At 44.1% G+C, this 17,575-nt stretch overlaps 1 long non-coding RNA gene across 1 annotated transcript; it reads right to left on the reverse strand.

Moving 5' to 3' along the window:
• Positions 1–3,590: 3,590 nt before the first annotated feature.
• LOC113613138 (uncharacterized) lies at positions 3,591–12,818 on the reverse strand. The gene is made up of 3 exons (XR_003430091.1): positions 12,405–12,818; positions 4,807–7,906; positions 3,591–4,346 (listed from the first exon to the last, which is right to left on the reverse strand). It is a non-coding gene; the product is annotated as an uncharacterized LOC113613138 (long non-coding RNA).
• Positions 12,819–17,575: the final 4,757 nt, after the last annotated feature.

Genomic DNA, 17,575 nt, shown 5'->3' on the forward strand with positions numbered 1-17,575 from the left:
TGTATCATTATTATTTCCATTTTACAGCTAAGGACACTGAGTCACAGAAAGGTCAAGTAGCTGGAGTGGAGTGTAGGGCAGTAGGACTGGCCTTGGTCTTAGATTCTTATAGAAAGGGCTAAGAAAGGGCAAGATGTGGGAAAAAGGAAGCAAACTTTGGCTGAATGTTGATATGATTAGTTCCTTGCTCTCAGCAAGCCACTTAGGCTTAGGGCATTGTGTTCATTGATAGCAGGGAGAACCTTACATTGGGCTACATCTATAGTTCTTTCTCTGACCACACCCCTCCCTATCACCCACCATCCCTATAACAGTGAATCTGAGATTATCATAGGGTTTTAAGGCTACTGAGCTCTGCTCTAGGTTTGGGGATACCAGTCTAGGAATGCTCCCTGTAGACTTAGAGTTCTCTCTAAGTGGCCACCTTCAGTCTTTGCACCCTGGAATATTTCCAGGAAACCTATCCTTAAATGAGATACTGCCCCTCATCAGCACTTCCCATTCTGAAGTAAGGAAACAGTGACAGAATTAACACTAGGACCAAGGCCTTTCTTTCAGAGGCTCCTTAAGAACAGAGAGACATACTTTTTTATTAGCCTGTTTCTCTGCAACTTGGAGATCTCTAGAGAATGCAGAGCTACCCATCTAAAACTCTATCTCTTTGCAAAGATTTTACCAGGCAGTCCAGCACCATGCCTGGCACAGGTGTTCACCTAAGTCTGCTGAATAGTACCAAGCTGAATTTGGAACAGGGCACCAAGGGCAATGGGGCATTTGCCCATGGTAGATGAAGGTAGATCTCGGACCCTCTTTCCCATGGCCTGATCCCTTGGGAGTTGTGGAAATGAAGGTATATTAGTTGGTTGGTTTAGAAAGTGACCTTAGAGGGAAGAAAGAATCATTGAAGATGTGGTCCAAGGTCACTGAACAAACAGGTGGTATCATTGAAGGGGTGAGCAGCTGAGGAAATGTTAATAGGAATGTTTAGGTGTCTTCAGACAGGCATAGGAACCAACACGTAAGTTCCTCAATAGGGCCTATGGAGAATAAAGCGTGCCAACAGGCCTTATGTAGTCTGAGGAAGTAGGGGATACTTTTGAAGATTTCACATGATGAAAATAAGAAGACTTTTATTTTAAAGCTTAGAATAAACAGAGCAGGAATTTTTCTCTGTTTTGTTTGCTGCTATATCCCCAGCACCTAGAACTTGGCTCATAGTAGGTGCTCAATAAGCATTTTTAAAATCAATTAATGAAATTACAGATACGGCAACTGAAACAGATTTATCCAAAGTCACACAGTGGCAGAATTGGCGGGTTGGTGGTTAGGAGACCCCAGGCCTCCACTATACTAACCTATAGGTCCTTTCAAGTCCACCTCGATAACCTGACACAATTCATCTTCCCTCAAGAAAAAATAAAATATACCTTTTTTGTTTCTTTGGTATAAAAATGATGCATGCTTATTTTGAAAAATACAAAAAAGAAGAAAATTACTTAGTATACCAGCTCTCAAACACAATCGCGGTAAATACATTGCTGGATTCTCTTTCCAGTAATTTCTTTTCTACATATAGGTCTTTGTTTCACAGGTCAATCTTATATTTCCCTATTCAAAAAATCCCATGCTCCAATCAAACTGCAACACTCATTTCTTCACTGTGTCTTCTATTTTCCCATTTCTACCCTTTCACCCGTGGGATTCCTTCAATCTGTTACATTTCTGTGTGTCTTTATTCTACCTATCTTTCAAAATCCTTATTAAATGCTAAATTTTCCATGGCACAACTTGATTTTTTCTTTCTTATGGTATTGATTAAATACATTTTATTTCATACTCTGTAATGAGCCTTCCTCACTTCATGTCCTACCCCACCAAGTGTGAGCAACTTAAAGATTAGTCCCATATCTGACTCCACTCTTTCTCCCCCAACAGCATAGCCTATCACTATGTCTGTCATAGAGTATGTGCTCTGTAAAGACTGAATTGATTCAACCATGGTTTAATAAATTTATTGGACACAGATTATGTGCCAGGCACTGTGTTAAGCACTTTACATGCACTAACTCATTGCGAAAACACAATATTCCTACGGGTAAGTACTATTATTAGTTCTGCTTTAGAGATGTGAAAACAGAATGACAGAGGCTAAGTAATTTTTCCAAGGACATACCACAGTATAATATGATTCAAATCCAGGCTATTTGACATCAGGATGCATACTCTTAACTGTTATGCTCTGTTGCCTCTGAAAATCAGGGACAGAAAATGATGGGATGGAAGCAAGGAAATAGTTCAGGCACAGAAGGATACAGGAAGTGGCAGGGTAAACACAAAACACCTTCATGCAACATCAGTTTTACTTACAGATTTGGCCTGGGGGGAGTAAACAATTTAAATAGTGTTGCTTTTATCTTAAAACAAACATGGCTATATCAAAGAAAACAAAACTTGCATAAATATTTGATACATAACATAACATTTCAAAGAAAATTTGGCTTGTAGTTAGCTGTTTTGGGTTGCATCCCTAGCACACCCCAGAAAGACAGAATATTCCCCCCAACTTCCTGGAGTATATGAGAAACACTGGCTCAGAGGGCCATGACAAGAGTGATGGTGGATGTCAGTGGTGAAAAGCATGGGTGAAGTAATAGTTGGAATGCTAGTGGGCTGGAATGGTAGCAATTATGTTGACACTTTGGGTAGCAGCGATGACAGTCCTGACAATGGTGATGATGCCAGTGGTGACACATGAGATGAGAGCGGTGAAGATGAACAGTGCTGATCATAGTAGCTATGGTGATTACTTAATCATGGCCCAGCTTCTTGCCAAACTCTGGGCCACCTCCAGAATCAAATTGAATTAGAAGTGTTTATTTGCTCTCTCACCACGCCCCCCATCCAAATTTCAGGACCCCATTTAGGAAGCCTTAGCCATTTTGCAAACTCCTGCTATTTCCCATGAATGCATGATCAGGACTCCATGAAGTTCCCTCTATCTGAGCTACCTGCCCCCTCCTCCCACCTCATTTATACATGCAGCTTCTTTATCTTTCAGGACTCAGCTCTAGAATGTCCTCATACAGCCCCTCCTAGCCAGGTAGACTCAAGTACTCCTGCACCTGTGCTCCCATAGCACCCTCTATTTGAGCATTTGTCACACATTGGATTTGAGAGTCATTTTCCACTTAAGATGTTGCCTTCCATCAGTCTTGGGATGTGGAAGAGGATGAGGGTAAATCAATAAGAGATTAGTTTTCTCACTGTAAGACTGCAGTTTGGCCCAAAGTCACTGAACAGCCAGGTGTTTATTTTGAAGACTCAGAATCTTATGGGATGGCTTAGAGTTCTTTGAGAGGTAGGTTGATAGATTTGGATGACTTTTAATGGACCATTTCAACTCAAGAGATTGTAGCAGTCATGCCTACCCTGGGATGTTCATTCATTCATTTATTCAACACATATTTATTGAACCTTCAGTAAAATATAAGGCTGTGCTGATTGGCTCCTGAAGACACAAAAGGAGATAGTCTACTCCTCCCTAGCACCTGCCCATGTGTCAGTCAACAGACACTTATTGAATGCTCACATGATGTCAAGGCATTAGTTTTTTTCTATATGGCACCAAGGGATAGAATTTAAAGCTGCAGGAAACAGCTTAATACAAGGAAATACTTTCTAACCATTAGAACTGGTTATAATTAGAACAAGCTGCCTCAGGGAGAAAACAGTTACCCATCATTGGAGGTGTTTCAAACAGGAGCTGGAGTCTTGAAGTAAATATCTAAGATCCATTTGACCTCTGTTCTTCTGTCCCTAGAAAGAGCTCTAAGTCCCTCCTGTCTGTATCTTCATTGCCACTCTCAAATACAAGTTGGTCACTGGAGAATCATCTACCTTAGATTCTTCTTTTATTTGTTGTTCTCTTATTCCTTTATTTCCTATTTCAAACTTCTCTTCTCCTCTCCGTTTCCTTCCCATGCCCCAGTCTTAAGTGAGGGGTGAGAATGAGTGGCAAAAATCACTTCCTTTATGTGACTGCAAAACAGTGTCCTGACTCTCTCTACCATTTGGTATGGAGCTTTATAGTTTGCAAAGCACCATCACATGTATGGATCTGTTCAAGAGACATTTATTGAGCTCTTTACTGTCATGATCTCATGACATCCTCACAACAACCCTGTGAGGTAGTTTGAAGGGGCCCAGGACCCAGCTGTGGACTCTGGGCCCTGGTCACTTGGCTTGTGAGCAGCATCTCAGAGAGGATTGGACTTGCATCTCATGGATCCTTTCAGTCTCATTGGCTGGCTCTCAGATCTATCCCTAAGGAGGAGACAGTGCTTCTCCTAAAAGGAATGGGGAAAAGTTTAGACAGGCTTAGAGGCAAACTGGTTCACAACCAGCCCCAGCTGTTCTATGTCTCTAGAAAGAATGCTGGATCTCTCCAACCTGTACCCTTACCTCACCACCCTCAAATGCCTCATGGCCCCTGAGGAGTCACCTGGATCTAGTTCTTTCTTGCTGGAGGTAGGATGGCTTTTGCCAAAACAGACAGCAGCCAAGCAGCCTGTGTGGCCAGCTTCCAGCTTTGTGGCCTGGACAAAGAGGGTGATTTTTGAGTCTCTTGTCCATGGGCACAGAGTCAGAGGCCAGAATGATTCCGGGCTAGCAACGTTGCAGGCCCTCAAACCACTTGTACCACAAGAGAAGTCTCCTCCAGAAATGTAAGGGGGCCAGCCCTTACACTGGGGCTGAAAAAAAGGAACTGCCCACTATCTGTTAGGGCCTTGCCCTAGCTACCCTTACCTCTTACCCTACTGTCTTAGTCCCCATATCTCCCATGCAGAAATCACCTGAAAAGAAAAGAAAACCAAAAATGAAAATTCAAAATATGCAGAACAGGTCAGGTGGCTGAATTTCAGGTGGTGATCAAACTAAGGGGAGAAAGTTAGACATCTTCTACTGCTATCCATACTTCCATCCCTCTGTTCCATCTCTCCTCTTGCTATTCTTAGTGGCAACCGAAATGGTACTTGGGCTAAATTTATATTTGAATTATGCCCTTGTCCGTAACCCTGCCTCTCATTTGTATTAATTTATTTTTATTTCTTAGACTTGAGAATAAATATTTGATGGATATTTGGCCTGGTGTTTGGTTGGTTGGTTGGTTGGTATTTTTTGGTATCCACATTATTTGGCCTGTGTTTTTTGGTTCACAAAGACCATGCTTTGTCTTGTTGGATCCTTGTAAGACCTTGTAAGACGATCAAGGTGGGACTGATCAGCCCCATTTTGCAGATGAATAAAGTAAGGGAGAGGAGAAGCAATCTGCCTAAGGGCATAGCCATGCTCTTTTCTCCCATAGCAAGGTCATTTCCACTGAAGTGTCTAGGACTCATAAGATTAAGATAGCAACAGTATCCAGGAGGATAATTTTTGAGATCACAGTACCTTACTTGGCAACCCTGAAATTGAAAAGAGGCAGTGACAACTTCACTCCCATGGAGGGTTTACTATTGGCCCTTTTGTAGATCCAGTGAAGTGACTTAAAAAAATCTATGAGGGACTTCCCTGGTGGTCCAGTGGTTAAGACTCCGCACGTCCAATGCAGGGGGCGTGGGTTTGATCCCTGGTCGGGGAACTAAGATCTCACATGATGCTGCAACGCCTCCAAAAAAAAAGAAAAAAATCTGTGAGCAGGTGAGTGGGTAGGGTTGGAAGAAGGTGGAGGGAATAGAAGTTCTGGAGGGATAGTCCTGAAGAAGGGCCCTCACCACCATAAGGAAGCAAGCAGAAAGGAATAACACCACTCCATTGCGCTTGGGCAGAGGTCCAAGCGCAAATGGGCTGATGCCAGTACTTCCTGCTCTAAACTTGGTGGAGATAGGGCTTTCTGGGCTCAAAATGATTTTACTAAGCAGTCTACTTACCTACCATTCACCCTGATCACTTTGAGAAGTGCTTCCCTGAAGCCAAGGAGTTGACCCCCATCCAGGGAAGAAGCTGGACAGGGGATGGCCAAGACTGATGTGCACACAGGCCTCTTCTGTAGTATTTAGGGAAATTAGAATATATGGATTTTGTTCCATATAATTTTAGTGCTTGGAAGTTTGTTTTCATTCATGCCAAAGTTAACCAGCAATATTAACTGCATTAATTTTAGCTGAAATATGAACACACAAACTTGTAAAACTGACCTGTGCAACCGACCATACTCACAAATATAATCATGAACACACACAACACCACTCACTTACATAATTTACATAGAAGTCACACTATAGTAAGAAAAGTAAGTATTCACCCCCTTATTCCTGTTCCCAGGGTAGATGATTGCCAAGATGATGTGTAAAATGGACCAGAATTCTGGGCCTAGAGGAGTCTTTGAAAAACCAATATCTATAAATAGATCCCCTCCACACATACCACCTCTCTTCCCTTAAAAAAAAAACCCAGAAATTTCAAAGCTTCATTGCTCATTTCTTTGTCTAGCTACTAAGCCTTATCTGGTGAAGAAGTCTATGTGGGCAGCCCATGGTATCATAATACCAGAGGCAAAGGAATTGGTTTTCAGGGATAAAAAATGCAGTCCAGAGCCCAAGGTAAGTAATAATATGGGGGCTTCTTGAAAACTCCACTTTCCATAACAAAACTTCAGATAACCAAGGTTGGTCTAGGGCCACTGAGTGGTAGGTAAGGAATAAAACAGTATGAGTGTTTACCTTGGCCTTTTATCTTTTCACTCCTGTCTGAGATACCTGTCTTAGGGCTGGCTTCAGGAGGACAGTTTAGCAAGGGAGTGGGGTACGGGGTGCAGAGTTAACTGCCTGTGATGGAGAAGGGTCATGCATGAGCTGAGTGGGCTTTATAAATCTAAGTCAAAATGAAGACATTGTCTACATTCCTTCTCCTTGGGTCCCTTCATAGCCTGTTCCACTCCAATCTCTCCCAGTCTATTATTGATACCAGATACCAGATACTTTAGAAGGTATCTGGTAGGACATTCATTTGGTTAAGGGTAAATCTGTCCTGAGGTCCTCTTTTCAGGGGTAATCCACCTGGGAAGGGAAATACAATAGATGGCTAGCATTTCATTGTAAATGAATAGGTCCAGTCCTGAAGAAGCCTCAGAGTTGTGTGTGAGAGTGGGTGGGAGGGGTGGTGCTGAGAGGGAAATGGTAATGCAGGTTTTATATCCTATTCTGCCACTAACAGTGTTACTGAGAAAATCTTTTCTTTCTGGGTCTCAGTTTACCACCTGTAAAGTGAAGAGGACAGTCTGGTTCCCTTCCAGTTTTGACAGACATGAAAGTGTTGTATTTGGACTCACTTTAGCTAAAAGTAGGGTGGGTAGGGGGATTAGGTAAGGGGAGATTTAAGACTAAATATTAATTATTCTTTCCTGTCAGGAAGGCTGGGTATGCTCTATCCTAGGAGTGTTTTCCTTGGGAGGGAAAGGTGGGCAGAGGAATGGTTTACTTTTTCCCCTCCCATGGGTCTTTGGGTAGAGCAGGCACCCTTCATTTCAGCTGAGGGGATGGGAAGGAGAAAGATACCTGGGACCCAGGGCGTTTGTGTTTGACCCTGGTTAGAGCTGAGAAGACATAGAGGATATGTTCATGGGACAGGGTGTGCGTACTTGGTTTTTAGTGGCTAAAGAGTATGACCAGGGACCAGTCAAGCTCGGTATATTCATAATTGACACAGGGTACTTATCATAAGCTAAATAGTAGTGCTAGTTTTAAAATATTACCCACATAATTCCTAGACTTTTAGGTCCCCAATAAAATCCATCAACAAACCTTGGTCTTTCTGGGTCTTTCTCCTTGGGTTTGTGGCAGCAGCAGCAATGCAGTACCCCACAGAGGTTCTTACTCTTTGGCAGCTACCAACAAATGCAGAGGTTCTGGGTAGGGCAGAGAGAGAACAAGGAGAAAAGGAACTTAACCAGCATTCTCTGGAAACAATTCAGACTGAGCTGACCGATTTAATAAATTAGGATTCCTGTGGGATCGGAGCAACTGAGAGGGCATTGCACTCTGTGGGAGCAGTATAATCCTTCAGATATCTTTTATTGGTATGTTGATTGAAGACATTTGGGATTCTCCTGGTGCCTCACCTAAAGGCACTTGGGTATGAGCTCAGGATTGGAGATAACAGGGTGCCCAAGCCCCCTTAGAGTCTAATAATCTTTCTTCTGAGTGGTGATCAGCAGGCATAAGCAATCAGTCTCTTGTCTCACTCACTGACAGGGTAGAAGCATCAGTGATTGTCAGACCACCAAGCCGGATATGGAAGCAGAATCTTCCTGCACCTGCACCTGCACCAAAAATTGGATTCCCAGGATCCCCTGGTAGCCCAGCCAGGACCACTAGAATAATTTGGCAGTGAGACTACCTGGAGAGCTCTTGAGACTCTACTAGGGGGAATAGGCTGCCCTGAGCGCCAGCCATTACCTCAACTCCCTTAACTGATTACCCTGAAGTTGATGAGTAAATGTGTCATCCAGAAATTGGTTTATAGAATCACAGAATCACATAGAGAATTTCAGATGAAGAAACTGAGGCTCAGCTGGGAAAATTGGCTCAGCACTCCCAAGTTCAATACAGAACTAGGTAATACAGTGTTTTTGACTTTGTCTTATTACATGATGTCACTTCTCCTTAGTAGGCTTATATTTTAGCTTTATTCTGACAACAGTGATTGTAATGATAATAATAATGATATATTAATGAAATAACTAAAACAGAAATAAAATTAGCATTAAATGAGAAGGCAGGGTGAAACCTCAGGCAAATAAGTAAGCAGCTGAAATCTGAAAAAGACAAGAAGGCCCCTCTGTTCAAATATCACTTAAAATATAATGGTCAATAAGCCCTTTAAGATTAAGGCCAGGGTGGGTGCCAGAGGTAAGGAAAGAAAGGAGGGAAGAAGAAAGAAAGAAGAAAGAAAGGGGTAGGGAATGTTTTAATTAAGACCCTGAAGCTGGGGGTTGTGGCCTAGCCCAATCCCCTCCTTGAGGATCTTCTTAACCTATGATACACAGTTTTAAACTAGTCATCTCAGCCCAGCTGGCTGGGGGGACAAAAAAGTAAAAGATAGTGGCCGGGCTGGGATTTCAGCCCTCTCCTGGGATAAAACTCTTTCCCCAAAGCCCCTTCTTCATTGATCACACTGTTCTCCTGGGGTCTTCATCCTTAAATTCTGGGTGTTTACCTGGCTTGCTGAATTGCTCTTCTCTCCCAGGGATTCTCCTTTTTACTGGGTATCGATTTCTTTCTTGAAATTTTTCTTCCCCAACTCCCTGAAATCCCTGATAGTCTAAAATTTTATGAGGTACTCCTTCTTGTCCTGAGTCTCTTTTATTTGTCTTACCACCCCCACCTTTTTAACAATACATTTAACCAATCTCTAATGCTGTGGCCATTTTCTGAAGTTCTATAACTATCTTAGAATCATGGTCTTCAAGCCTCTGGGGTTCAGCCTCTCCCCTGGAGTTCCATTCCCAAATCACTGGGGTTTCAACTTTGATTGCCAATTCTCTCTCTCTTAGGGTCCCCTCCTTGCAGCCCTGGGACTTCCCCACCTTAGGCAGTTTTATTTCGTGCCTAGAAGCCCCTCCTTACATCTTTGTGACTTTACCCCTTTTCTGAAGTCTCTTCTTCAACTTACTTGCCCCAAATTACTGGAGTTACCCCTTTCTTGCATGCCACCAATTTTGCAGGGCACTTTTTTTCTGGGGTCCTCTATTGCTACTGGTGTCTCCTCACTCTATATCTAGGGCAATCCATTTGGGAGTCCAAATTCTCTCTGGGGCTCTCCTTCCTATATCGGCAAGTCAGCTTTCCTTTCTCCTTCCCTCCCTGTACGTTCTTTCCTTTCCTCCTTCCTTCCTTCTCTCTCTCTCTCTCCCTCTATCTATCTAGATATATTTAGATAGATATTCAGGTACCATATAATTCAACCATTTAAAGTGTACACTTCAATACTTTTTATTACAGTCACAGGATTGTGTAACCATCACCATAATAATTAGTTGGAGAACATTCTCATCATCCCCAAAATAAACCCCATATTTGTTAGCAGTCATCTTTCTTTTTAATAGAGTCCTAACTTTCTCCTTTGGTTTACTCTCTATGTCTCTGGGCCTTGCCTTTTATGAGGGGGTGTCTTATGTCTCTCCTGGGGACTCATCCTTACATCTCTGAAGCTGTACACCCTTTAGGGGCCTTTTATTTCTCAGGGTCTCCCCACATCTTAGGGCTATACCACTTTTCTGGTGTGCCCTTCCTGTATCTCTGCAATTCTACCCTTTTTCTTCATTCTTTCTTCTGGTATCACTACCCCAAATCCCTGGACCTATTTCCCTTTTCTGATGTCCCTCCAATATACAGGCCAGTCTTTTGAAAGGTTCTATTTCATTTCTAAAATACCCTCCCTTTAGATATAGAGTCCTACCCCTCTTTGGGTCCAAATTTTATTTAGGCCCCCATTCCATCTTTCCCTGGGGCTTCACCTTTTTTTCTGGAATCTTACCTTTCCTGGGGAACCCCTATGCTTGCATATCTTATCTTTTTTTATGTTTTCTTCTCCCTAAATCCCTGGCACTACAGGGAGGTTTTTTTTTTAATTTATTTTTATTTTTGGCTGCCTTGGGTCCCCACTGCCTTGCCCGGGCCTTCTCTAGTTGTGGTGAGTGGGGGCCACTCTTTGCTGCGGTGTGCGGACTTCTCACCGTGGCAGCCTCTCCCATTGCAGAGCACCGGCTCTAGGAGCGTGGGCTTCAGTAGTTGTGGCACGTGGGCTCAGTAGTTGGGGCACTCAGGCTCAGCAGTTGTGGCCCGCAGGCTCAGCGGCCGTAGCGCATGGGCCTAGTTGCTCCGCGGCACGTGGAACCCTCCCCAACCGGGGCTCGAACCCATGTCCCCTGCATTGGCAGGTGGACTCCCAACCACTGTGCCACCAGGGAAGCCCGGCAGGGCAGTTTTTATCTCTCTCAGGAAACCTTCTCTCCCTCCTCCTGATTCCACCCCTTTTCCGGAGTACTGTTTTTTAGAGACTCTTCCTTGTACCACTGGGACCCCACTCATTTTCTGCAGTCTCATCTCTATCCAGTTATTTCCTTTGGGCATCCTTGGGATTCCACCACTTTTCTGCAATCTTCTTCTTCGCCTGGGTTTCTAGGTCTCATGGGATTCATTGTCCCCCATGTCTCTGTGGCACCACCTTTTCTTCTTCAGTATCCTTTCTAAATCTGAGGCTTCAATCTTTTTTATTTTGGGGGTTTAATTTTTCTCCTGGGGCTACCCTGTTCAAATCCCTTGGACTCTACCTCTTTCTCAGATTCTACTTCCCTGCTGGCATCTCCTCCTACTTTGCAGGGCTCTTCCTCTCCTTGGGATTCTTTAGTCACCAAAGTTTCTCCTTTCATTAGCAAGTTCCTCGTTTCTTCTGGACTTTTCCTGCCCACTCCTACTTGTCTCTTGAGCCTCTGTCCCTGAGGTAGCTAATTCAGCATGATCTGTGCCTGCGAGGTCAAGAATATCACCCCATAGGAAATGTGCCAGGTTTCTATCATTCAAAGGTTGTAGGGGCAAGAGCAAAGAAAAGTAAAGGTGAGTGACCTGGGCTTCCCTGGTGGGCAGTGGTTGAGAGTCTGCCTGCCGATGCGAGGGACGCGGGTTCGTGCCCTGGTCCGGGAGGACACCACATGCCGCGGAGCAGCTGGGCCCGTGAGCCATGGCCACTGAGCCTGCATGTCTGGAGCCTGTGCTCTGCAGCGGGAGAGGCCACAGCAGTGAGGGGCCCGTGTATGGGAAAAAAAAAAAAAAAACCTGAGTGACCCCTGTGTGTCAAGAGCTATGCACATACATTACCTCCAGTAATCTTCACAGCAGCCCTCTGAGTGGACTTTGGTAGCCTCATTTAACAGATGAATAAACTGTGGCTTAGTGGAGAAAAGCTTCTGGGGCTGTATGGAGCAAAGTGGAACCCCCACCCCCTCTGAATGCTGAGTGGGAGTGGGGAATCATCATGCCCAGTCTGGGGAGGGGGCTTGCCTCTGCCTGTGCTACATTTCTCTGACTGGGAAGAACCCAGCCCTGCAGAGTCCCTGGCACTCTAGGATTTGACTCTCCAGCTCGCACTCCAGGAATGTCAGGGAAGAAGGAAGTGATTTTCGCACCTCGGAAGTGAGGTCATATATATACTTTCAAGTTTGGGGTGGGAGATCAGGGTGTTGACAGGGCTTTGAAGCTATGGGAGGTGGAGTCGGTGTTGGAGGACCCTCCCTCAGCCCTGATTCCCCTCGCTGCTATTCCCACGTGCACCTTCTCGTGCAGAGCCTGGCCACGTTGTAGAGCTCAACTGCCTCCTGTTCCATCCCCGCTGCCCCAACTACATACCTTGCTCTGATCTTCTTTACGGGGGCCCAGGCACTAAAGTTGGCCAGATCTGGCTAGTGGAGAGCGATCGGCGGGGCTTGTCCAGCGTTTCGCCCAAAGGATAGGGGAGACATGGTCCGCGAGGTCGCAGTGGTAGCCTGTCAGAAGCCCTCAGCGCTGTCATGGGCCAGCAGCAGTAGCCGGGATGGTGGCGGGTTGCCGCAGGAATAAAGCTCTCTTCAACAATCGGCTGTATTCTCCCTGTCCCCGCCCTGGGGCCCCAGGCCCGTGGCGGCGCCCAGCGGGCTAGCGAGTGAGGCTGCCCTAAGTGCCTGGAGACCGATAGAGAAGAAGGTGAACAGGGATGCAGCGAGAACTGACCCTGAAAGCGCGGAACAGTCTTTGACCAGAAATTCCTGGTTCCCACTGGAGGGTTTCAGAACCTCCCTGTAGCCTGCCAGCCGCCGATCACCCCCCTCGCGTGTTAAATACGTACGTGAGTCATCTGGCGGGGGCTGAGGGCGGTTTGGATTGGACTGGGACGGATTGGACGGAATTGAGCTGGAAAGAGCCTCTGACCTTAAGACCGCCCTGGGGAGGGGCTACTGGAGAGCTGCGAAGGGGAGGGGAGGGAATCTGGTGCAGATCTGACAGCGCAGTGTTTGGGGCGGGGGCTGCAGAAGACTCCATAAGAATAGGGCTTCAGAGTAAGGGGCTGGGGGTATAGCGGACCATGTCTCCCTTATGCTTCGGGAGGCCAGGAAAGAGAGGGCAGGATTGGGGCCACTGTAGAGAGATGCAGGGGCTAGGGTGCCCCAGGGAAGACAGGGGTTGGGGATCCTGAGCAGAGAGGAAAGTACAAGGCAAGAAAAGACCTCTAGCTGAGTGATTCTAAAGGGAGTGGGGAATGAAAGGAGGGGGGCACTGAGGGATGAAGGCATAGGAGAATGTTTGGAAGAATGTCTGGCTAATTTGTAGTGACAGGAATTATACCCCAAGGATATAGGAAAGGGCAAGAAGAAATGATTTGGGTTTAGAGCTCAATCCTGCTCTCATTGGATCTTTCCAATCTTCAAGACCTTGTGGTGAGTGCTTCCCTCCCTTGTTATGAGGGAGCTAGTGGAAGTAGCACACCATACACACACACACACACACACACACACAGAGTATGAGCCAGCAAGACTGAGGGGCTTCATGCAAGAGAGAGTATTTGGGGATGAGAGAGTAAAAGCAAAGAATTTGGGGGTGCTCTGGATATGTACAGTGCCAAATGTTGATGCGGCCTGGAAAAGAATGTGTAGACCAGATGTTTCCTTGGGAAAAGCACAAGCAATTTCAGGGAAGCACAAGGTGGAGATGAGGAGGTTCTGGAGATGCTGATGGGGAGGTAGGCAGAACTAGCTGATGGTAGAGCTCGGTGGGACGAGGACTGGAGACAACCCTGACTGTAGCCCTAGGGAAAAGTGCAAGGCGCATGAGCTAGGCTGACTGCTCAAGTGGGGCCAGAAGGAGGTGGCTCCTGAATGACAGTCTTGCTCTGACAGTCCCCTGGACACAGTTATTGGGCTATCATACTGTTGCCAAGAAACAAGCCCACATTTGGACAGCTCCACTGACCAGTCTGAATCCTGTCTGAGACGGCTGTACAGTCCTCTCCCCACCCCCACTTCCTACAAAAGGGGCATGGGTTTCTGCCTGGTTTGGCTGAGCCCTATCCCCTGCCTTACTGGTTTTCTTCTGTGTATTAACCATTCAGACCGTTCAACAGTCCTGGTGTAACCACCTTATATCATCATGCATGTTCTTCCTCTGTTTACAGTGCTTTTCTCCTGCTTTTCCACCAGGTCAACTATTTAACCTTTAAGATCATACTCAAGTGTCACCCCCTCTGTGAAGCTGTCCTTTCAAATAATTTCACCCAATCAGCACAAAGTTTCTATAGCATTTTCATTCACGCTTCCAATGTAATACTTGCAAAAATATTTTTGTATTGATTTTTCACCTGTATTCCTTAACCAGATGGTGAGGTTCTTAAGGGCAATGTTGTTATTATCTGTATCTCCACAACTAGTTCAGTGTAGAGGCCATCATAAGGCCTCAGTAAATAGGTGGGTGTTTGGTGCAGTATATATCACAGGAGTAAGAAAGAGGAGGCAGGAATAACACATATTACAATAACCTGTATCAGTGGTAATGAGAGCTTTAATTTGGGCAGTGCAGAAGAAAAGGCCCACACTGATGTCAGCTCTGCTGCAGTGGGTGAATTGATAGGGCTCTGTGATTGATTTGATGTGGGAGGTCAGAGAGAGGAAGAAGTCTGGGATATTCCAGGACTTAACTCGCAAGGATGGGAGAATGGAGAGACTGTCTATAGAACCTAGAAAATCAAGGAGGTTGAATCAAGGGCAGGTTTTAAACATGCTAAATTTGAGATGTGGGTATAAGTGTGTATTTAGAAGATAGGATGGAGCTGGACATGCTAGGGAGCATCCTCACTTAGATTATGCAGAACCAAAATTCTGCAGGAGATCCTGCCAATTCCTCTTTTGCCCAGATGTACCCATTGCAGAAATGAAAGCTAATGGAATTTTGAGGGGCTGTGGAGCAGGATTTATGGCAAGCACATGGATGCATTTGGAGCTACGCTACCAATGAATACCCACATTTGAGAGAAGTTCCATATTGAGGGAGGAGTAGACAGGAATATGGGATATATATATAGGCTGGGATTCTTCTAGAAACTAGCTAGCTTCACAGATGCTGGATAGCAATCTGGATAGCACCTTTCTTTAGAGCACACATTTGTTTATCTTTTCCTACATCAAAACTCATGTGTCCAGTGTCCTAGGGATCCTGCTGTTTCCAGCTAATCCAATGGAAGTATCTCCCACTTCCCCTTTCCTTTCCATTCTCACCACCAGTTTCCTAGTATGAATTTTATTCCAACTAATCAATTTCAATAGCCTTCCATCTGATGCCCTCCACCCTCAATCTTTCTTCAATTCATTCTGTGTATACCACCAACCATCTTCTCAATTCAACTAATAAACATAAATTTCTTGGCTCAGAGATTGGTAAAGAATAACAGCTCCATAAATTTTAGCCATTATTCATCTTCTGCAGGATCTGAAAGAGAATAGTATGGTAAAAAGAGCACTGAAATAGAAATTATGGCAGCTCTGACACTGGCACTGTGTGACAAACGACCCAATTTCATTCCTTTATATGGCTGAGTAATATTCCATTGTATATATGTACCACACCTTCTTTATCCATTTATCTGTCAATGGGCATTTAGGTTGTTTCCATGACCTGCCTATCGTAAATAGTGCTGCAATGAACATTGAGGTGCATGTGTCTTTTTGAATTATAGTTTTCTCTGGGTATATGCCCAGCAGTGGGATGGCTGGGTCATATGATAGTTCTATTTTTAGTTTTTAAGGAACCTCCATAATGTTCTCCATAGTGGCTGTATCAATTTACATTCCCACCAACAGTGAAACAGGGTTCCCTTTTCTCCACACCCTCTCCAGCATTTGTTGTTTGTAGATTTTTTGATGATGCCCATTCTAACTGGTGTGAGGAGATACCTCATTGTAGTTTTGATTTGCATTTCTCTAATAATTAGTGATGTTGAGCAGCTTTTCTTGTGCTTCTTAGCCATCTGTATGCCTTCTTTGGAGAAATGTCTATTTAGGTCTTCTGCCCATTTTTGGATTGGGTTATTTATTTAATATTGAGCTGTATGAGCTGTTTATATATATTGGAGATTAATCCTTTGCCCATTGATTCATTTGAAAATACTTTCTCCCATTTTGAGGGCTGTCTTTTTGTCTTGTTTAGGGCTTCCTTTGCTGTGCAAAAGCTTTGAAGTTTCATTATGTCCCATTTGTTTATTTTTGTTTTTCTTTCCATTACTCTAGGAGGTGGATCAAAAAAGATCTTGCGTGATTTATGTCAAAGAGGGTTCTTCCTATGTTTTCCTTTAAGAGTTATATAGTGTCTGGTTTTACATTTAGGTCTCTAATCCATTTTGAGTTTATTTTTGTGTATGGTGGTAGGGAGTGTTCTAATTTCATTCTTTTACATGTAGATGTCCAGTTTTACCAGCACCACTTATTGAAGAGACTGTCTTTTCTCCATTGTATATCCTTGCCACCATTGTCATAGATTAGTTGACCATAGGTGCATGGGTTTATCTCTGGGCTTTCTATCTTGTTCCATTGATCTATGTTTTTGGTTTTGTGCCAGTACTATATTATCTTGATTACTGTAGCTTTGTAGTATAGACTGAAGTCAGGGAGTCTGATTCCTCCAGCTCCGTTCTGTTCCCTCAAGACTATTTGCCTATTTGGGGTCTTTTGTGTCTTCATACAAATTTTAATATTTTTTGTTCTAGTTCCGTAAAAAATGTCACTGGTAATTTGATAGAGATTGCATTGAATCTCTGGATTGCTTTGGGTAGTATAGTCATTTTCACAATATTGATTCTTCCAAAACAAGAACATGGTATATCTCTCCATTTATTTGTAATATCTTTGCTTTTATTTAACATCTTTATTGGAGTATAATTGCTCTACAATGGTGTGTTAGTTTCTGCTTTATAACAAAGTGAATCAGTTATACATATACATATGTTCCCATATCTCTTCACTCTGGCGTCTCCATTCCTCCAATTCTCCCTATCCCACGCCTCTAGGTGGTAACAAACCACCAAGCTGATCTCCCTGTGCTATGCGGCTGCTTCCCACTAGCTATCTATTTTACGTTTGGCAAGGTATATATGTCCATGCCAATCTCTCACTTTGTCACAGCTTACCCTTCCCCCTTCCCATATTCTCAAGTCCATGCTCTAGCAGGTCTGTGTCTTTAGTCCCATCTTACCCCTAGATTCCTCATGACCTTTTTTTTTCTTAGATTCCATATATATGTGATAGCATACGGTATTTGTTTTTCTCTTTCTGACATACTTCACTCTGTATGACAGACTCTAGGTCCATCCACCTCACTACAAATAGTTCAATTTCGTTTCTTTTTATGGCTGAGTAATATTCCATTGTATATATGCACCACATCTTCTTTATCCATTCATCTTTTGATGGAAACTTAGGTTTGCTTCTATCTCCTGGCTATTGTAAATAGAGCTGCAATGAACATTTTGGTACATGACTCTTTTTGAATTATGGTTTTCT

This window comes from Aethalodelphis obliquidens, unplaced genomic scaffold, assembly GCF_003676395.1.
Source record: "Aethalodelphis obliquidens isolate GAN/ISIS:26980383/991018 unplaced genomic scaffold, ASM367639v1 scaffold85, whole genome shotgun sequence".
Taxonomy (NCBI): Eukaryota; Metazoa; Chordata; class Mammalia; order Artiodactyla; family Delphinidae; genus Aethalodelphis; species Aethalodelphis obliquidens.